The 22745-nt window shown below is 47.6% G+C and overlaps 1 protein-coding gene across 4 annotated transcripts in view; it reads right to left on the minus strand.

Moving 5' to 3' along the window:
* Nucleotides 1–22076, minus strand: part of SYK (spleen associated tyrosine kinase) — a 94755-nt gene extending 72679 nt beyond the window's left edge. The window contains exons 1-2 of one of the 4 annotated variants that reach the window (XM_070495453.1): nucleotides 21911–22031; nucleotides 19265–19393 (exon numbers count right to left, since the gene is read on the minus strand). The gene's annotated coding sequence lies outside the window, so the exon portion shown is untranslated. Of the gene's footprint in view, nucleotides 1–6891; nucleotides 7951–19264; nucleotides 19394–21910 lie in introns of those variants that run through there. The other 3 variants (XM_014854666.3, XM_014854667.3, XM_070495454.1) reach the window with 3 other exon arrangements.
* Nucleotides 22077–22745: the final 669 nt, after the last annotated feature.

Raw genomic sequence — 22745 nt, forward strand, 5'->3', positions numbered from 1 at the left:
TTTTCCTTTTGATTCTATCATGTTTGCCTTGTGTGTTTCGATGCTCTTTGCTATGCACATACATGTTTAAGATGGTTATATCTCCTTGGAGAGTTGATCTCTTTATCATTGTGTAACATCCCTCTATATCCCTGGTAATCTTCTATTCTCTTAGTCTGCTTTGTCTAAAATTAATATAGCTACTCTAGCTTTCTTTTAATTAATGTTAGCATCTTTCTCCATCCCGTTACTTTTAATCTACGTGTTTTTATATTTCAAGTACGTTTCTTGTAGACAACATATAGTTGGGCCTTATTTTTTTATCTATTTTGACAAACTCTGTGTTTTAATTGATGTATTTTGACCATTTACATTTAAAGTGATTATTTGGTTAGATTAATACCTACCATGTTTTTAACTGTTTTTTTAATTCATTTCATTTGTTCTTTAGGTTTTTTCCTCCTCTTTTTTGGCTTTCTCTGGTTTTAATCAAGCATTTTATATGATTCCATTTTATATCCCCCCAGCATATTTTTAAAAACGTTTTAGAGATTGCCCTGGAGTTTAGAATATACATTTTAAAATCTAAATTCCATTTTCAAATAACACCATCATGATTCACATATAACACAGGCACCTGCTAACAGAGTATTCCCAGTTCCTCCCTCTCACCCTTTATGACAATGCTGCCATTCATTTCACTTATTGATGCACTCTAATCATGCAATATACTGTTATTCCTATTGTTTTAAACAAATAGCTACCTTTTAGATCAACTAAGAATAAGAAACACTTTAGCTTGTCCTTTTCCTTCTCCAATGCTCTCCCTTTCTTCAGAAAATCCAAGTTTCAGATGTATATCATTTCTTTCTGCCTGAAGAACTTCATTTAGTGTTTTTGTAGGGTCAGTCAGCTAGTGGTGAATTTTCTGTTTTTGTTTATCTAAGAAAGTTATCTTTCTTTCACTTTTATTTTTTCTGGTGAAGAAGATTGGCCCTGAGCTAACATCTGTGCCAATCTTCCTCTATTTTGTATGTGGGACGCTGCCACAGTGTGGCTTGACGAGCAATGCACAGGTGTGCATGCAGGACCCAAACCCCTGAACCCTGGGCCACCAAAGCTGAGTGGGTGAACTTAACCACAACACCACCAGGCGGCCCCCTCCGTCACTTTTGAGGGATGATTTTGCTGGATATAAGATTCTAAGTTGGTGCTTTTTTTCCCCCTTCCTTCAACACTTTCAACATTTCACTGCTGCAATTCTGGTTTGCACTGTTTGTGGTGAGAAGGCTGCTATAATCCGTCTCCTTCTTCCTCTGTACATAAGGGGTTTTTATTTTTGCATCTGGCTCTTCTCAAGATTTTCTCTTTGTCTCTGGTTTTCTTTCTGTGAGCTTCTTGGATCTATGTTGTGTGACTGTAATTTTTCTTCCCTTCTGGACCGATCCTGCACTTTTTTGGTTGACAGTTGGACAGGTTGCATCAGGTAACACGCACTGGGGTAAGCAGGCCTCCAGTGGGAGGATTTACCTCAATCTGTGTAGGGGTTCGCAGCTTCTGCAGCTGCAGGTGCCAGACTTCACATTCCTGTGACTTGTTTTGTCTCCTCTGTTGACTTTGGTCTTCCCCCAAATACTCTTTCTCAGAAGGTGTGTACGTCCTGCAGCTCTTTCAACCATAATTCCCTGTTAGTGGTGGGAAGGTATGTGGGAAGGGGAGCCTTCCATAACATTCTGGGTAATTCTCCATCTTTTCAGGAGCCTGGGCTATGGGGCTGTGACCTTCACAAGTGCATCTGCAGTGGTATAGCTTTGTTTTCTCCAAGCCCCATCACCCCTTCCCCACCTGCCACGTTCTAATCAATTTACTTGAAGCCTAACCCCTGCTGATGATGGGTCTGTTGTGGGGGTTTTGTCCTTTAAGTGACACAGGATGTCAGGAGGGTACTGGAGCAGAGGACTTCCCTTGCTCCAGCTGGGATATCATTGGGATATGGCTCCTTCCCTGGAGAGGAGCCTGTTGTTACAGAGAAGCCTCTGGGTGTGTTTCACAATAATTACTCTTCCCCTCCCCCTGCCAGTCACGGGGGCTCTTTCTCAGATTTTTACCATGAGAACCTGCTGAGGTTTCTATGATTCATGCCTTTTAATTTTCTGTATTTCTGACATTTTGACATCTGGGCCTTGCTGACCCTGGAGAGACTGCCCCTCCCAGGGCCAGCCAATTTCTGCAGAGAGTAAAGGACTCTCCTACCAGCGTGTCTTTCATATCCAAACCAACCCATCCCCCACCCACCCCTTCTATTGCTCTCACACTCCAGGCCACTATCTCCCTGCCCAAGACCCCCAGAGCCAGGTACCAGACAACCAAGGACAGTGCCTGTGCCCCAGAGCCGGCTGAAATTATTCCAACTAGCCAATCCCAAGCCTGTTCCCCCTGTCTTGCCTGTTCCTTCCTTTTTATTGTGGCAGAAGCCACAATAAAGGCTCTTGTCCACATTTCCTCCTCTCCGTCTGCCCCCTGACCGGCCCTGGTGCTGCCCCCTGTGGCCCTGCGTGGCCCGCCTCCTGCTTCTAGGGAGCTGTGAGTATAAAACTTCTTCCTTCATGGCAGTCATTTCTGTCTGCATGTCTTACCACACCTGATAGAACAGATCCCAGGTACCCTCAAAAGAAGGTTTCCAGAGTAAAGCCCAAGAAAGTGGAGACCCTCCTGGGACTGATCCATTGAAGCTTCTCTTTAAAACACTCAGCCTCAGGGCCGGCTCCGTGGCCAAGTGGTTAAGTTCATGCACTCCGCTGTGGTGGCCCACGGTTCGGATCCTGGGCGCGGACATGGCACCACTCGTCAGGCCACGTTGAGGCGGCATCCCACATCCCACAACTAGAATGACCTGCAACTAAGATATACAACTGTGTACAGGGGGAGTTTGGGGAGATAAAGCAGAAAAAAAAAAAAAAGATTGGCCACAGTTGTTAGCCCAGGTGCCAATCTTAAAAAAAATAAAAAATAAAAAAAAAAAACCACTCAGCCTCCAGAACTTCACCAACCTGACCCTTGAAGAGTGCCCGTCGGTTTCTGGAGCCAGCAGCTTCTGCTCACCTAAGCAGGTTTTGGTGTCTCTGGATGTGCCGATCTCTCCAGATTTCCAGGTGGCAATCTGCCTTGAGCCCTCGGTTCTCTGATGGTCTAGGAAAGTCACTGAGTCTCCATTAGCCCAGCTTTTTCTTTTTCATTCTTATAAGAATGGAAGTGACAACTTCTAAGCTCTTCACCTGTTGGAGCTGAAACTGGAAGGCTATGTCTCTCTTCACTCACCCTCACCTGGTGCTTATTCTATAACAGATGGTCCATAAACATTTGTCAGATGAATGAACAAGTAATTAGACGTGTTTACTCTATAATAGATGGTCCATAACCATGTCAAATGAATGAAGGAAGGAAGGAAGGAATGATTCAGATGTCATTATCTGGTCCATAAACACTTGTCAAATGAATAATAAATGAGTGAGTCAGTGGCTGAGATGTGACGGCAGTTTTATCCAGACAGGAGCCCCAGTTGCTCGACTCAACCCCACAGTAAAGACCCCCCCGAAGGAAGATGCCTGCTTCATCCTGCTGGGCAGGAGGGCCTTCTGGCTGACAGCCTGCTCAGTCAGCCTGCGCTCGACGCGGCCCGTGATGACCTGGGGTCTGAACACCGTGAGCCATGGCGACCTCTTGGGGGGTGGGCGTTACACCACATCATCGCCAGTCTCCAGCTTGTGCAGCTAGAAGGAAACCTGCCATAAAATCAGTCTCTGGTTATGAGAGAGACATTTATTTAGAAGTATTAGCTATAAAAAATTATTCTTTCATAAGAAAAACCCTTGTGTGAGCAGTAGAAAATTTGTGTTTTGAGAACTCACGGGGCTTGCTGCCAAGTTTAAACAGAAATATCAAGTTGACGATGCTGGTGTTAATCCTGACGGTTGTGGTCTGCCCTCTGGACCTGCTCACTGAGGTCCTCCCGGGACCCAAACAGTGCCAGGCCCACAGGAAGAGCTCGAGACAAATCGGCCGATTTAACTAACAGGAAATGCAAAGCTGAGAGGTGTCTACCATATTATAAAATAGTGCATCTGTTTCAAAATCATGTCTCTTATAAAAACAATCAACTTTAACTGGGTTTTAAAAATTATTTCTCTGCTTTGTACAAGAAAGAAACAAACTACAGTCAATTCTTGTTATTTGTGGTAATCATGTTCTATAAAGTTGCCGTGAACATTGAACTAGTGAATTTTGAGCCATCACTCCTGGGGAAGGACAGCTTAGATTCCCGAGAGGCTGTGGTCACAGCATTTTCATCAGACGATCCGCGCATGACCTTTTTTCACGTGTTTCTGTTCACAGACACCTTATTTAACGTGCATTGTTGATTCACACACATTGAGCTCACAGCCAACTGCGCTGTGACTCACCCTGGACGAAGCTCATCTAACACACGTGTTCTCTCCATCAGGCACCTCGCAGCCTTCTTGCCCTCAGGAACACCAGACAGCCCTTCGGACTATACTCGATGGCCATTTTAAACAGCAAAATCACCAACAAAAAGCACAAAAATTCAAAAAACGTGGCACTCAGGTGACCCACAAAGGACACTTTGGCAGAGTACACCTGTCCACCCTCCGCTGGGAACACCTCGCCGGGTCACTCAGATGCTTGGCTGCTGTGTGTGTGTCCACAAAGGACCACGAAGCACCACGAGCGTTGATTTTGTGGTCTCTACTAAGTTCTAGGGAGTAGGTGAATTCATAAACACAGAACCTGCGAGTAAGGAGGGTCAACAGGACAGTATCTTACACGAGAATGCTAAGTGTAAGTCTCAGATTCACTCTTTATCCATTTTGAGTGACTTCTGGAATATTCACAAGGGGCCTTGATGGTCACCAACGAGATGGGAAAGTACAGGTTATTGGAAACAATCAATACAAGGGTGAATAGATACTAATATTGGGAAAACTCATATCTCAGTTAGCCTCAGTCCCTGATCACCGCATCTCCCTGTTTGTCTTTCTAACAAACGCGTCCTGGCACCCTCAAAAAGGTACATGTTATTTACATACACCAAAAGTCAGCCCATGGTATGAGAAGATCTGTCTGGTTTCCTGATACAGGTCTTGCATTTGCTGTAGACAAGCCACGCAGCTACCACACATAATCACTGAGTGCACACAGAGCAACACAGCAAAGGGCGTGAGAGAAGAAACAGCCTTCGCACCCAGAGGAGCCTGAGCTCGAACCTCAGCCCTGCCGCTCACCAGCTCTGTGGCCCCGGGCAAATCACTCTGCACCAAAAGGGTACAGCTTCCACCTTATTTGGAATGTTCCTCCTTTAGGAGTAAAAAAAGCAAAAAGAGTAAAATTGCAATCTTTGTTAATTATAAGTGCTGTTGCATTTTTCTGTATTTTTAAATGTCCCCCCTAAAAAAGTGGTTGCTGTGAAGAATAAATGAGGTTACATCTGATCAAGGCCTGGTGCTGGGCTCCACTCTTTCTTTCAATCTGATCACAAATAACTCGAGTGCTACTGCAATGGCCCCAGCAGCCAGCAGTGTTACTAGCTGTTAGGAGGTGGCCAATAAATCAACATAACAAACAGATCAAAGAACCAGCTAACACAACAGCCCTGGTTGGCCACGTAGATCAGAGAGGCTGACAGAAGTGCAGAGTGCCACATGAACTTTCCTGGTCATTCTGAAGTTGTTTTCTGTTTATTTGTTTGTTCTTAACTGTTCCTGCAGAAACTGAGTTGTTCAATGAAAATGCCAAATGCTAACTTGTTCTGTAAGATAAATATCAAAATATCAGATAGCTTGGGTGTTGACAGAGTAAAGATGTCACGATCCCATTCTCTCTGAAATCACCCCAACAACAAGAACGAGAAACGCCACGGAGCTAGTAGACACTGTCACCCTGAACAAGCTGAGGGCAGCAGAGCCAGATGCAGCGAAGGCTCACTCTGGGAGCAGGAAGCCCCTTAGGGAAGTGGTCAAGGACGAGGGGCAGCAGCAGACCTCAGACGGCCTGCAGAGCTCAGGGTTCTGCCATTGCTTGGTAGAACCAAGTGGGGAAGCCAACCACTTCTTGAGGGTGGAGCGGAGACTCTGAATGGCTAGCAGCCTCCCCAGGAAGAAAAAATTTTAAACCAACTCTTTCTCTCTACCCCTCATAAACACATACACATGCACACAGCATTGCTGAAGACGTGACAAATGCTCTGTTAGGCTGGAACACGTCCTGGGCCACTCCCGAAAATGATTCATTTCCAAGAGGAGGAACCCATTCCAGGTCCACACAACTACACTAAAATAATAAGACAGAAGCAATAGAAGAAACAAATGGCACATAAAGAGCAGTCACCAGAAAGCTGTCCCAAGGAGCAGATGAAATCAGGGCCACGCGTACAGCCATGGAAGCAAAGAACTTACAGACTAGTCACTTCATTCAACAGTAGCTCACACCAGAGATAGGCAAGTTAGCCCAGGAGATGGGGAGGCAAGAAGAGTCATCAGAAAAAAGCAGGAGATCAGGGGAAAAGCGGGAGAGAAATCATGGCTGCTGTTTCAAACAGCAAAAAGAGAACAGGCATTAACATTGTAGGGAACATGATGGATGGGCTGGAGAAGCTTGAGAAGAATGAAATGGAAATTAACAAAGAGTGAAAAAATTCAACAGAAATGTACTAGAAGGGCAAAAGAGATCCAAAACATGCAAGACCGGTGTCCTAAAGTAAAGAATTTAAATAAAGGAGTAGAAAAGATATTTAGAGTTATAATTAAACTAATTTCCAGAAATAAACGAGGACTTTCTCTTGGATCCTTTCATCCAGGGGCCTATAAAGGAAAGGAAATTACTGGACCTCAGACTTACCCTCGGCCTCACTCCAAGCCAGCAGACAGGAAGCACCGTCCCCAGAGGGGGCAAGCGTGTGCAACCCGGAGACAAATGGTCCAGCTGGTGGCGAGCAGTGCAATTTCAGCACGTGGGCTGAAATGACTGTGTGTGGGGAGGTTCAGATGCCTCGACCAGGAATCAGAAGGCCAGACCAGGGCCAGCTCACCTTCTAGACACCTGCTTCCAAATCACTCAGGATGCCTCTTAAACATGCAGACGCCTGCCCACCCCAGCCTGCGAGTCAGAGCCTCGGGGCCTGCACGGTGCCCCAGGTGTTTCTCACGCATGTTAAACCCAAGAGGACTGCTCTCATTAGCAAGCTCAGTGAACAGCAAAACAACGGAAAGTTCTAGACCAGAGCAGTGGTTCTCCACCACCGCTGCAGGTGAGAGTGACCTGGGGACGTTTTGTTTTTAAAGTACAGTCCGGTGCTGGCGTCCTACCTCAAACTCACTCAGCGCCCTGGGGTGGGCCCGGACATCAGCACTTTCACCACCTCTCCCAGGGATTCTCCCGCGTAGCCAGGACAGAGCTCACGGCTCTAGAATCACTGCCTCCATGGAAGGTTCCGGGGCTCTAACCCAAACAGAGCTGACGACTGAAGTGACGGCCACCAGGCTGTGGAACTGAGGGCAAAATGCAGAGTGGAGTGAAGAATTCGAAGTTTTACCTAGGATTCCAGAGAAGTATTACTGAAGGCATCACTCAGGACACACTCGTAGTTAAATAAATCCCCCCACACAGACTCTATTTTCAGGCCTATGGATTGTGCTAACTCAGTAATTCAGGTGACAGAATCTTGCCCGTGTCCCTTCTTGTCAATCGCGAGGCCATGCTGCTGGGGTGCGAGGGCGCCTTTAGGAAGAGTGTGTGTTGCTACACTTCCTGATGTCGGGCTGAATCATGAAAGGAAGTTCTATAATTCGCAAACCCTTCCAAATGGCTTCTCCTGTGGTATTTTATCTCTAGTCAAATTAGGCAGCACAGGAATTCCAGAGACAGCACGCTGCACAGCCCTCACCCACCGCCCAGAACAGGGACGAGGCAGAGCTGGGGCCTAGGGGACAGTGCAGGCGCCCGGCTGGGGCGGGCCCACCCGCGTGCCCTCCACCCGTCACAGGCCCCGGGGGCTGCCTCCACAGGATGCACCTGCCTCTCAGCCAGGCCCGGGGTTCTTCCACTGCTCTCAGAGTCCCCAGATGAGCCCAGGGTGCACATTCCCAGAAATAAAAGTCTTGCTTTCTTGTATTTGAAAAGACAGAGCAAGGGCATGCGATCAGCATTACACTGCCTTCATTTTGCCTTAATAAGGACCATATTCCCTCTTCAAATGGACAGAACCTTGGGTTCCAAATATTCTGAGAAAACAATACTGTTTTTTTTAACTGCAGAGAAACGGACAAGTACTAATGTTTTCTGCTTTACCTCAAAGTCCTCTTGAACAAAAAAACTAGTTTATTCTTACAGAAACTATACCGCAGCAAGTGTGCTTAATCCAAGGACACATCAATCAGTAACTTTCTCCAAGGCTGGGTTCCCATTAGACAGCTCCAAGGCCACAAATGGGAACCATTCCAGTCCCTATGTGACTCATTACTAACCTGTCACTAAGCTAGACGGTCGTGGAGCGTGTGCAAGTGTGTGTGTTCTGTGAGTGCATGCTTTGTGCATGTGGATGGTATGTGTGCATGCACGCATGTGTGCTTGTGCGTGTGTGGTATGCACACATGTGGGTGCATGCCTGTGTGTATGCACATATGTGTGGTGTGTACATCTGTGTGTGTGTGTGTCTATGTGTTGGGGGAGGCTGCTGTGTTGAGTAGGAGACTGTCAGTGTGTTGGGGATGAAAGGGCCAGGTCAGATCTGTGAACAAGACTCAAGGTCTCATCTGAAGGGCGAGGGGGTCCTAGTGCCACCATCATTTGCTGAGGTCAGAGCCCCTTAAAGAACCAGGAGGCACCTGGGGTCCACATATGGACAAGTGGCGAATGTTACCATGCACTCTCCTCACACAGCAGCCTCAGAGATAGGAGAGGTGGGAGGGGACGGAAGCTGGTGCCACCTCTGCCTCCTAGGAAGGATGGCTTGGGGCTCAGGAATAACACGACATTCTAGACCTGCCCCACAGATGGTGCTGTGATGATAGAGATGCTTGTTTTGCTCTGCCCCACACAGAACCATGAGCCATGTGTGGCTACTCCCCTTGAAATGTGGCTACTGAGATGTGAATTTTAAATTTTACTTAATTTTAGGTATTTGAAATGTAACTGGCCACATGCAGCTGGTGACAACCTATGCAACAGCTCAGTTCTAGATCCTTGGTGGGAAGCTGGGGAGAGGCCTTGTGTCCTCACTTGGGCCAGGTGTCAGAGGTGGAGCAGCACGCAGCAACCCCCTGGGACCGACATAATGGGGCTGCAGGTCGACAAAGGGAATCTTATAAATTCACCCCAAGGAGCAGGCTGTGTGGTCCAGATACGTCTCCCTTCCAGATGTCTCCCTTACCTGGCCCAAACATAGGGCTCTAGTTTTCTTTTTAGTTAGGGGAGACACATTTTCCTCCCAATATCCAGTTGACTGTACCCAAGTCATATCTGATAGGCTGAAATGTAAGGAAGGAACTTTAAGAGTGCCTACAGACGCAGAAAGGGTGCCACGCTGGGAGCACAGAGCACGCGGCATGGTCTCCAGCCAGACACTTTATTTTTATTTTATTATTTTTTGAGGAAGATCAGCCCTGAGCTAATTACTGCCAATCCTCCTTTTTTTGCTGAGGAAGACTGGCCCTGAGCTCACATCCGTGCCCATCCTCCTCTACTTTATATGTGGGGTGACTGCCACAGCACGGCTTGCCAAGCGGTGCCATATCCTCACCCAGGATCCGAACCAGAGAACCCCGGGCCGCAGAAGCGGAACGTGCGCACTTAACCACTGAGCCACCGGGCCGGCCCCTAGCACAGCCTAGACACTTTAAAAGAGTATGACAAGGACCAAAATAACATCACAAAGTGTTTTAGCACTTCAGGGTAAGAGTGATGCCGTGATCCCCTGAGAGGGTGTCCTTGTCCAGTGACAGGGGACAGCAGACGGCTGAGGAAAACACTCTCCCTAAGTGTTGCTTGTTAAAACCCAGCAGGGCTCCCAAACACATCATCAGGAAACAGACAGTTTGCTTCCATCAAGCGACACTGTTGTTTCTGTCACTCTCCCATAAAGTCTTCTAAAACCGTCTTGCCCATAAAAGACCCCTTTTTCAATGCCCAGGTGCACCCACCCACCTTCACTTTGCAGGGGCCTCATCTGTGCAAGCCAGTCTGCCTGGAGCTCTGCATGGAGAATCTCGGAGCCCCACAACCACCCTGGGGCGGGGATGGTCGGCCTCCTGTTGTGGATGAGGTAGCGAGAACCTAAGCAGTTTCAAGGAGTGACAGCAGCCAGACCTGATGCCTGGTCTGCTTCCGCCAACCATGCCGCCCCTCTGCCGCCCCAGACAGGGGCTCTGGAGCCACTTCTTGGAACTGGACCATTAGAGATCAATGCCATGTCCTAGAAGTTTGATGATAAATATACACACGGATGCACAGAATGAGCCCTTGGGGCTCCCCTGTGAGTGTGGCACAGCGCTCCCACGTGTGTGCATGGACGGACAGTCAGGCAGGGGCAGGCACAGCTGCAGACCGTCCCCAAATGGCCCACAGAGAGCGCAGCCCCCACGTTCCCATCTGCTGTGGCCTGTGAGGCCCAGAAGCCAAGCCACAGACACCAAGAAACTGTGGGCCCAGTGGTCAAGCCAGAGCGAAACTATTCACATCCTTCTCACAAGAAAAACCATCTCACTGAAACAGGCAGATGGCAAGTTGTCCGACAGAAAATAAGTCAGTGGAACAATGTTGGACATGGATCTGAAAGATGGAAACCATCCCAACTTCCGCATCTGCGTAGGAAACGTTACGGTGGGTTTTCTATCACACCAGCGCACACGTTCTTTCTCTGAGGACCATTTCACGTGCATTCTTCTCCCCCGAGTCTCACAGGGTGTGCACACCTTAAGCTTTCTCACTCGACGCCTCCTCCTAAACTCCCACAGACCTCAGACCTTAGGAACCAGGCTCCCGAGGATCGGGGTGTTTGCAACTCAAAGGCAGGCACATGAGTTCTCCCTCTCTCTCTCTCTCTCTCTCTCTCTCACACACACACACACACACACAAGTGGGGATGCACCATTCTAACATCTAACATGCTCAGAGTCTCTACAATCAAAGGCACACAGCTGCCACCACACCCAGCAAACCAATAAATTCAAATTTGGTGGAAGCTTTGTCAGGCTGCAAAGATGTGCTCGTGTGCTATAAACTCCTACAAACTTGTTCTAACCCAGTGGTTCTCCGCCTGGCCGCTGCCCGCGGTGGGGGAAGGGTGGGAGGCCTGAATAACCAATGTCCAAAGGCAGGCCACATGCCAGACACATCAGAATCTTTCCAGGCGGTCCGAGCATCAGTGGGTGAGCCAAGCCTCAGGGGACGGCCGTGTGCAGGCCCATTTGAGAACCTCGGCTGCACAGCTTCTGGCAAGCCACGCGACTTCTCAAGGCCCAGCTCCTCGTAGGAGACAGAATGGGCCCAACAGCCATGATGGATGCTTTGTTTCTGAATTAGTTCTCTTCCTGGTCTCATCCTACTTACTCCCCTGCTCAAGCAAAGCTTTTTATTGTGTTAGGATCACTGCAAGCTTCTGCATGCAGAGTGAAAATGCACATTTCACTTTTTTCTCCAAATGGATTCTACTGCCCTCCCCAGAGAAATGTTGTTCAGTCTGCAACTTTGCTTCCAGACCGCTCTGCATATTTACACATATGCGTGCACACACAAACATTTGTACAGGCCGACCTGCTTCTATACGTAGTAAATAACGCAAGTAGCCCAGATCGTTATGTGTACGTACCTGTTTCTAAAAAATATAGAGTAATGTATCTTGCCTTTTCACTGAATATAACTTGGACATCTTTATATCTTGGTCCACAAAGATTCCACATGTTTAAAAAGACCACACGGGATTCCACTGCCCAGATACACCGTAGTTTATTTGACCAGTCCCTTTCCTGATATGCATTTCTCTTTTCCTTTCTTCTTTTTGCTATTACAAAATAAAATGTTGCAACGAATTACTGTATGCATATATATTTCCCCATGTTTGTCAATTTATGTGTGTAATAAGTTCCCATAAGTGAAATTGTTGAGTCAAAGCACATACGTGTTTAAATGTCAGCAGCTCTTGCCCTACAGCCCTGCCAGGCCCCACCTGGGGGAGTGTCCCGCTTCCCCACCCTCGGCCCACAGCAAACCCTTAAATCAACGCTCAATTACAGAGAGGCAGAGCCTATTCCTGCCCTTTGGGTTCACTGGCATTTTTAGCTGCCTGTTTGTGTCTTTGACTGATTTCTCTATTGGACTGTGTTTATTTTTCTCATTGATTTCAAAGAACTCACTGCATATTAAGGCTATTGGTCCTTTTCCACAGGCATTGAAAATAATATATCTTATGGGTTTTTTCCTCACTTATTTACATATATTTTTTATTTGCATAGGGATTTAAAATTTTAGGAAATCATACTCATCGGGCTTTTTCTATTACGGTTTCATATTTTCTATCATATTTAGCAAGGTCTTCTTCACCCCTCAATTATTTAAAAACTCGCCTGAGTTCTCTTTCAGTACTTGTAGAATTTCACTGTTATATTTTTATTCTTTGTTCAACCTGGAACTTGTTTTTGTATAAAGAGAAAAGTTTTATTTTTTCCAAATTATCAGCCAGTTTTACCAAGACCGTTAATTAAGAACCCACGTTCCCTCCCCTGACTGTGGGGAGATGCCATCCTTGCCTTGCACTAATTTTCCACGTGTAATTTGGGAAAGACTTGCTCTGCTATCCATTGTAGCTTTGCCTAAAGATCCTGTGGAATTTGCCTTTGCTTATCACCTTTATTTTTCATTTGTTCTCTGGCCCTTCTCATAAGTTTCCTTTAAAATTTTTTTACCATCTAAGGTAGACGAAAAATTGCATCTTAAGCATTTTAATTGCTGAGTTTGGTTTGGTGCTTATACACACAATGTTCCATAAGCATCTGTGCACAGTGCTCCCTTCAGCTTAGACATCTCTCCATCATGATGCCCAGAGAGCTCCCTCATGCTCCTGCTGGCAGCACAGCACAGCCACTGTGAGGAGAGGTCAGACTTCACTTAACCACCTGTTACGGGCTGAGTTTTCACATTCCCCAAATTCATACATTGGAGTCCTGACCCCCAGGACTACAGAATGGGACTTTGTTTGGAAATAGAGTCTTTACAGAGGTGACTAAGTTAAAATGAGGTCATTAGGGTGGGTCCTAATCCCATATAACTGATGTCCTTATAAAAAGGGGAAATTAGGACACAGAAACACACAGAAGGAAGACGATATGGGAACACAGGGAGAAGATGCCAGCACAAGCCAAAGAGAGAGTCCTCAGAAAAAAAAGAACCCTGCCAAATCTTGATCTTGAATTTCCAGGCTCCAGAACTGTGAGATGATATAAATGTCTGCTGTTTAAGCCCCTCAGTCTGTGGTACTTTGTTCCAGAGACCCTTACAAACTACTATAGCATTCCTCTATTAATGGATACTGACACAGTTTCCAGAGTTTTCTTAGAGGAGATAAGCTAGAAGAAATATCTCGCAGACACTGGTAGCTCCTTTGGGGAAATCATACATGACTTTTCTGTTTTCTTTCTAGAATGCCTCCTTTCTCCACACTTGTCAAGCTGCCTTTCTTCGACTGAACCACTGAAATCCCACCTGCGTCACAACTGGTTCCTCAAAGGAATGGAACTGAGTTTGAAATTCTCCTTCTCCGCCTGCTCTATTCCAACCCTTCAGGACACCCTGCACCTTCCCTCCCAGCCCTCGGACAGTAACGCATGCAGAGAGCAGCAATTCTGCCCCGCGTGGGGACAGTCTCTGAGATGAAGGCCTGATGTGTGAATGACGGCCTGGAGCATCCTTCCATCCAAACGGGACTCTAGTTCACTTTGGGTGGTGAATTTGGACGTAAGCTCCATCTGGGTTGAAAGGAGACATACACAACAGCATCCGATGTTCTCTTATTAACCTCCCAGTGATGAAGGATTTTTCATCCAATTCCTATGGAATCAGCTTAATTTCTCAACACAAAGCTATTAAAGATAGTAAGTTTTCTCTAACAACTGATAAAAGAGGGAAACTGACAAGTCAAATTCAGATCATGCCTCCGCCTTCTCTGGCGTCCTGGTGCCCACTGATAGGACTCGAAACCCTCTCGTCAGTAGGATGACAGCAGAGCCTTTTCATACTCCTCATCAGAGTCGCGGGTGAGAATTCTGTTCCGGACTAGAAACACCTATGTCTGAGGCTTTGAATCCCAGCACCACCCCTTCGTGGCTGGACAAGTCACTTCAGCTTTGTGGGCGTCACTGCCTCTCAGCAGGCTGAATCAGGTGGTCCTAAGACCCCTTCCGCCTCTCACACCCTATGCGTCCTTAAAATGCTTCCAAGAATTTCATGCTTTTGGACTGGCCATTTCCTAACAATCAGTATGAACTTGACACTGCAGCCCTCTCCTTAGACACACTTCCTTCCTGAGCTACAGGATGGCCAGCCCAGCACCCAGGGCCCCAGCAAAGACCAAAGAAGCCCCAAGCCTGTGACCCAGCCCAGCTCTAGCGAGCTCCCCTCCCTCCTTCTCACTGTCACTTGCTTCACAGCTATGACCATCAGCTGATTGGTGTTGCTCAAAAAAAAAAAAGAAAGGAAGTGGTGGACTTCCGCTCCAAGCATATGCGGCTGCTATAAATGCAGAGAAAGGAAAGAAAGAGTATTAAAAACAATAACACACAATATACATCCATGAGCACGCTGGAAGCAAAGGAAGCATACCGCCAGCGGACTGGGGACCATCGCTCTCCCTGAAAGCCGCAAAGCAGGATGGGCTCAAACTGAAGAGGGAAACCGCAGCCCGAGTGCAGGCGGCAGGGGCCGGCTGGGAAGGGGGGAGAAGTCCCAAGGGTGTGATGCCTTGGAAGCGACAGAGCCTGGGTGGCGTGGTGGAGGAGCAGCCAGGCAGCCAAGCCTCTCCAACTCCGCAGCTGCCTGAACCACTAAGAGAACAGAAAGCCTCTGCAGAGAAGACACACATTCAGAGAGGCAGGGCAGGCCGCATGTGCACCCCACATGCTGGGCCCCGGCTCATCCTGCCCCATGCCTCTCACCTTCCTCCTGGCTCCTGGGGGACAGGACCACACAACAAATGCAGCCCTGAAAGACTAACTCCCAGGGCACTTAAAAAAAAAAAGACCAGCACTCCTCCTGGAAATATCAGCACATCAGGAAAGCCACCCCATGAAGGAAGGTACCAGATGAGCAACAGATGAGCCAATGCAAGGGAGACAGAGGTCACAGAGCAAGAAGAGAATGTCTGCAGGGGGACCAGCAACCAAAATGCAGGAGCCTAATGTAGAATTAAAAAACAAAGAATTAACCACATTCCTTGGAAATCAACCATGCGCTTGCTAAAATATCAAAGACTCAAGAGATGGACTGACTGACAGGACAGAGAGGATCAAAGATCTTTCCTGAGATAAAGATTAACCTGATGGCTGCATGAAACACAATGCAAAGGGCAAAAGAGGGAAGAAGGACAGGAAAGGTGCATTCACCGCAGCTGTGTTTATAATATCAAAGATGGGGGAAATCCCAAATGTCTATCAATAAACGATCATATTTTCTACTCTGTGGAGTAAAATGCAATGATCACTGACAAGAAGAGCTCCCCCATCACCGGCATGCTGTCAATTAAACAAAGAAAGTTGCAGAATGTTATTAGTATTAAGAAGACACCCATCCCCCAACATTGTACCTACTGAAACACACACATACACATGTGTGAATGCAGAGGATGAAAAATACACCAAACTGCCCTCCCATGGCGGGGAGTGAGGGGGGTGGTTAAGGAGGGTTTCAGTGTTGCCTGTCCCATCTGAATTCTTCACTAATGGATCTCTACTTGTGCATCAGTTATGCACTTGAACACTTTCTTTTTGTTTTTTTTTTTTGAGGAAGATTAGCCCTGAGCTAATTACTGCCAATCCTCCTCTTTTTGCTGAGGAAGACTGGCCCTGAGCTAACATCCATGCCCATCTTCCTCTACTTTATATGTGGGACGCCTACCACAGCGTGGCTTTTGCCAAGTGGTGCCATGTCCACACCCGGGATCTGAACCGGTGAACCCCAGGCTGCCAAGAATCAAAATGTGTGAACTTAACTGCTGCGCCACCGGGCCCGCCCCTACACTTGAACACTTTCAAAAAGAAAATGAGAGGAGGTGAGAGAAACTCACTTTAGAAATGGTATTTACTTATCCCTGACCCCTTTGGGAATGCTGTCATGAGCCCCCACTCAAGACTGCGGTGGCAGATTCCCAGGGCCACCCACCTGGGAGAGGCCGTGGCAGTGACGTCAGTTCTTCCCACAGGCCAGGTATGGCACTGCACGCATGGTCTCCAGTGTGCGTCACAGTGAACCCCCCTGCGATCGCTCCAGTGACAAAGACTCAAAGAGTAGCTTAAAAACACAGAGTGGGATTTGAGCCCGAGGGCACCTCAGCCCCTGCTCTCAACCACTGTCAATAAAAATATTCAGTAAATGCGGCTTTGAGGCATTATAGCAATCAAATGCTTCAAACATTCTTAGCATTTAAGATGAAAACAACTGGGGCCTGCGCCCTGGCCGAGAGGCTGGGTTCGTGCGCTCCGTCCGATTCAGCAGCCCAGGGTTTCGCTAGTTCACGGGTTTAGATCCTGAGTGTGGACCTAGCGCTGCGCAGCAAGCCATGCTGAGGCGGCGTCCCACACAGCACAACTAGAAGGACATACAACCAGAATGCACAACTGTGCACTGGGGGGTTTTGGGGAGAAGAGGAAAATAAAAAAAGGTTGGCGACAGATGTTAGCTCAGGGCCATTATTAAATAAATTAATAAATAAATAAAAATAATAAAATATATGTTAAAAAGAAAAAGACGAAAATAACCACAGCATTCTGCCTCCACCCAAGCAAAGCCTGAAGATCTTGTAAGGGGGCAGCAGGAGGTCACCCAGCAGACTTCAAAAGCTCTGGTCCCCAAGGTGCTCCAAGAACAAACTCATCCTGTGGCATCACGGAGGTGTGAGAGGGCGCTGACACGCCCTCCCTGTGAACATCACCTGCACAGCGGCCCTGGAGAGGCCCGCAACAGCCATCCCGCTTACTCACTTTATCCCCTCTGTCCAGCATTTCTCAAGTCCTTGAGCAAGGAAGGCTTCCCTGGGAATACCATTAAAAATCGCACAGTGCCTGCTTCGGGAATCAAGGGCATCCAGGCCAGCTGTCCAATGAAAGGCCTGTGGACTCCTCATCCCCGGGAAAATACACATTCCCATCAATCAGATAACAAAACCTGAGTGTCCAGCACATACAGAGGTGACACTGAGGCTGATTTGAAATGTAGATGCCCACTGCTAAATGGGAGTTAAAAATAGTCTCTCACTAAGCATGATATAGAATGGGTCCCGATGGAAGAAATTATAAAAGTCCTATGCTACGAAAATGATAAATGTATAAATAAATAAATAATGTAGAAATATAGAGCTTGGGGGGGAATATTTCAACAATCATGATGACGGATTCACAATGGATTTAGAAGGTATCTGAGTGCTGAGAAGAGGTACGTTAAGACCCCAGAAGATGCATTTAGTCAACTAATTCCCCAAAGCACACTTCAGCTGTTAACACGTGTGTAGCGAGACTGAAGAGAAACTGCCAGACCGCAGCAAGAAGATGGAGGGTTCCAGAAAAAAAAGAGAGAAGAATGAAACTGATAGATGGCTGGGTATCTTGACTCAGTGGGGTTTGAGTCAAGGGGGGTTTCAGCTTAATATCAGACGGTCAGTAGACAATCATAGTAATAGGTACAAGGCCAAGTGAGCAAACACAGCATCAAGAGGTTACTCTGGGAAAAACAACGGGGTACGAGGAAGAAGGTGGAGCTGGAGTACGCGCCTTGCTTCCACAGCAAACATGATCACAGTAGACACCAAATGGCGTCTTAACCCCCATTATAGAAGGGTCATCCCGGGTGTGGGAGTGCTCCTCTCTCGGAGTAGGAAGTCAGCAGACACTGTCTAAAACTGATACATAAAAAAAAAAAAAAAGCAAAGGAGCATATTTTCAGAAAATAAGGAGGAGAATTCTAGAAGAAATAGCTAAAAAAAATTTTAAACATTACTTTTGGGGAGCAGTACTAGAGGATGGGAAGGTATTGTTATAAATTCAAAGTAAATAAAAAGAAAAATTAACTTTGGTTGCACCAAAACATTTCCGTGACAACTTAACCACAATGGATAGATTTAATAAATTGTCAGAATGACCTGGACAGAATGCAGATTTATCGACGAAGACAAACAGATGGAGAGAAAAAGGACAAGGTCACATGTTGGACATTCCAATGCTCTTTGTAGCCATGTGGAATATAACTAACCAACCAATATTTAAATGCGGCTTTTCCTACAATGCCGCGCTAGGTCCTCCTCCACCCTGCTACACTCCCCCATTGATGCATCAGCCTCCGCTCAGATCAAGGCATCTTGCACTCAGCGTGCCAATCTGGAAGTCCAGCACCCTCCCACGTCCGTGCTCCCCTCCAGTGCTCCAGCACAGCGCTGAGGGGTGTTGCCACCAGCTTCAGGAGCCAGGACCCCAGCGTCAGAGCTAGGTACCTCCAGGACAGAGGATGCTGCCTACCAAGTACTAGCCATCATAAGAGCTTTCAGTACACCCTCCTCAGCAATCAAGGTATCACCAATATTCTAAGTCATCCTCACCCCCCCTCCTGCCACCATCAGCCTTTGGAAGGTTCCAAGAATAAACACTTGGTTTCCCAGAAATAAAAGAACCAAGAGATAGTCATTTTTGAGTCATTAAACCAACTGTCACGTAAACTAAATATTCTTCTTTCTGCTGGCATCTTTGGCCTTGGCCAAATTCAACTGCACTCAAGATTCCAATTCAACCACCTTTCAAGACTCATCGGGCAAGCCTTCCATAATTCTTAAAGGCAAAAAGAAATTTCAAATTGATGCAAGCTAACGTTTTGTCAGACCCAATTATAAGCTAATAGAAAACTTCCCTTCTAACATAATATCAAAATGAAGGAATGAACTTTTCCTTTAAAATCCAATCAGCCTAGTTTTTTCTTATCTTCCCACAATTCCTCGGTTAAAACAGAAAACAACAACAAAACCCACCTCTTTTTCCAAGTGAAAAAGAACCAACTTGTTTAAATCGAAGGCAGAAGAGGAAGACGACAAGACGTAAATAAGTCAGGCCATTCAACTCCAATCTCTCTTTAAGACTCTACCTTTTGGTTTCAATTGCTTTAAAAGAAAAAAAAAGTTCAGTAGGTGGACATTTTTAAAAAATTCTCCCCCAAAGGCCTAAATTCATAATTTTTTCTCCATTCATTTACAGCTAATCTAATCCAGAAGTGGAAGAAAATGTTAAAACTTACAAACCGGCAGAGAAGAGGTGAGTTTAGAGATAACTGAAAAAAATCTCTACAGTGAAAGCAGAGAACGTCAAATGAGCTCAGACTGTGAAGGAGCCCGCCACGCCGTGGGCACAGATGACGGACAGGACAGAGCCACACAACGGGAACAGGAACTATTTCTCCCAGGACACACTGCAGCTGCGGGCGGGGACAAGACCCCTTCTGTGAGGAACTTTGCGGTTTGAAAGAATCTCAGGAAGGACGGGACGAAACATCCTATTCCCGCTCGGAGGATCTGCATTTGGGTCATTATCTCTGAAAAGTCAGTGAGGTCCTGCCATTTCAGGGCCCCTGAGAAGGGGCAACTACCCATCTAGTCTGCGGACAGTGTGAGTTACTGGCAAGAGAAACGCAATTTGGTTTCAAAAGCAAATGGTAGCTCAACGGGATCTAACACAGGCTGAGTCCCTAAGTCCCAACTCTGAAAGGCTCTGAAAAACAAGCCTTTTTGCTAAGTTTTAGGGAACTTCATTTAGTGACAACATCTGCCCGAAGCTGACACACAGCTATTTATAGTCTCTCTCTACTCCACTTAGCGAGACTATTCACACTGTCAGTGCAGAAGCAGAACAGGATGCTGCTGAGATCGTCCTGAAGGGCTATGGCACAAGCCGCGTCAGCATGCATGCACACCCCTCCACACGCAATGCTGAAATTCAGATTCTAAATTTGAATTCCAAATCTGAAAAATCCTGAATTCCAAAACATATCTTGGCACAGGGTTTTGGATAATGATCATGGACATGCTATGTGCTCCATACGTGATATCCTACTAAGAGGTCTTTGGTTTAAAAACAGAGAAATCAGACCTGAGCTTAGATTATTAAACATGAGCCTGAAAAAGGCTATGGCGAATTACTTCTGAAATGGAAATCTAGCAAAATGATCTTTCTGCCAATTTCACCCCTCAGGAATGGTAAAGACCTAAAGTATCCACCTCATTTTTATCCTAGCTTAAAACATTAAAAATATTCCAGTTATTAAGACTATTTACAAAATCCTACATATGGAAGCACTCCAAATACAGAGAATAATACAAATCAATTTCTATTTTACTGCCAAATTTCTCTAAATACATCAAATGTATGATGTAGATAGAATAAAGTGATTTGATAAGATAATTCAGCAGACAAGATTTCTCACTTAAAACATCTAATACTTTACAAGTATTAAAACCTTGTTTTGGGCGGGGGGAGGTGTAGGGGACCAGAGGGACACACATCAATGAATTTAATTACATTTAATGAAAACGCCGCCTTCGTAAGAACAATGAATTTGTTGTTTCTAAAACAAAGAAGTCAGATACTAGAATAAATTTCATTTCTTCCAGAAATTCTCAGGCACCACGTGATTTTTTTTTTTTTTTTTTTAACATGAAGAGTCAGATGTGAGGCATCTCCAACTGTTTAAATACAGGCTGAAATTCTTCAGGGTTTAAGAAAAAGAGCAACTCCCCCAGTCAACAGTTTTACTTGGGTACAATGCAATCTAGGGGAGTCAAGCAAACATTAAAAGAACCTGCGACACTGTTTCCAGCATAAAAAGATTCAAACTCTAACTTCTCCAACGCTTATCTTTCTCGTTCTTGAACATTCAAACAAACAGAAAAGTGAAAAGCATTTGTACAGTTATGTAAGTGGGTCTGAGGTTTTGGAGCACATTCCTAAAAAAATATTTAACTCAAATTTACATTTTACTACACGAAACTTCCCTGCTCTCCAAGTCACTCACCGGCTAATCGAGTTACTTTACTGTAAAAATGTGTCAAACAAAGAGGAATCATGCTAAATTTTAGCAGTGGTTCAGAGAGTTTCGTGTTTTTACGTAACTGCTTGCTTTCTGTAGGAAAAGAAATGTATACAAAAACCTTTGCAGGCATGCAACACTTCTCCATCGAGTCACTTCGCTGAACACAGTGGAATTTTCCAATGGATTTATGTAAGACTCAGCCAAACGAAAACGCCTTCTTTCCGAGATCTAGCTTCCTGTGCCCGCGGACGCCCCTCGCGTTTCCCGGGACCCGCCGCTTCCGCACTTGGCGCGCTCGGGGGCCCCTGGAGTGCCCGGCGGGCCCGGCCCTCGCGCCCCGTCCGGGAGCCGAACCCTGGGGGCACTAGGCTTAGGAGGAAAGCTGGCACAACCCATCTTTTTATCCGAATGAGCTCATCACATTTTCCCTCTGACTTCAGAGGCCCAAGGCCCTGGGGTCCCTGCTCCAGGGTGCTGGGCGCACACAAACGGGCCCAGCAGGAGTACGGCCGCCTCCTCCCCTGGCCGCCAGCCCACAGGTCCTCCGTCCCCGCGGCCCGCCGGCCAGGCGGAGGCAGCGCGCGGCCACTCCTACCTGTGCCAGGTGAGGCGAGGGCGGGGCGCTGGGCTCCGGGGCCGCCGGGCGGCCGGGCGGGCGTCCGCGGGCAGCTCCGGGCGCAGCTCGGGGCCGCGGGCTCCTCCTCGCTCTTCCCGCCGCCGGAGTCGCCTCAGCCGCCCAGCGCGCGGCGCTTCCTCATTTTGGGCAACTTCCTTAACGCGCCCGGGCAGGCCCCGCACTTCCTCCTGGCCGCCGCGCCCCGCCGCCCCGGGCCCGCCCCGCCGCCGTGCGCCCCAGCGCCCCAGCGCCCTGTGCGCCCCCAGCGTCCCGATGGCCCCAGCGGCCCCAGCCCCGTGCACCCCCAGCACCCCGATGGCCCCAGCGGCCCCAGCGCCGCGTGCGCCCTGGGCGGAGCAGCGGTGGCCGGAGCGCGCGGGGACCAGGCCGGTGTGGGTTGCCTGGGAAGCGGGAGGCGTGAGGGCAGAGGGGAGTGCAGTTGGGGTCGCTCTGATCTCCTCGCAGGCGCAGAAGGGCGGCCATATGCAAGGAGGGGGCACTGCCAACAGCAGGAACCTCTCGCCGCCTCGCCTGCAGCCGGATCCTTCTAAGGCCCGACAGGCGCCCAGCGGGGCGCGCCCGTTTCGTTGTGCATTTGCTCAGGAAGAGGTTCGTGTTCACTGTGCAGTGTATTCCCAGCCGCCACCCCAAGACGCCCCTGTTGACCGGTGACCAGGAGGCCCTAGGAATCCGCCAGGTGGCCTCTGCCTTAGGTGGATGGCAGACTTCTTGGCGCACCTCTGGGTGGGCCCAGCCTGTCCCAGGCGGCCGTGTTCTGAGGGCTTTCATCATTACGAGGCTCTTGACAGCGAGT

This window comes from Equus asinus, chromosome 23, assembly GCF_041296235.1.
Source record: "Equus asinus isolate D_3611 breed Donkey chromosome 23, EquAss-T2T_v2, whole genome shotgun sequence".
Classification (NCBI taxonomy): domain Eukaryota; kingdom Metazoa; phylum Chordata; class Mammalia; order Perissodactyla; family Equidae; genus Equus; species Equus asinus.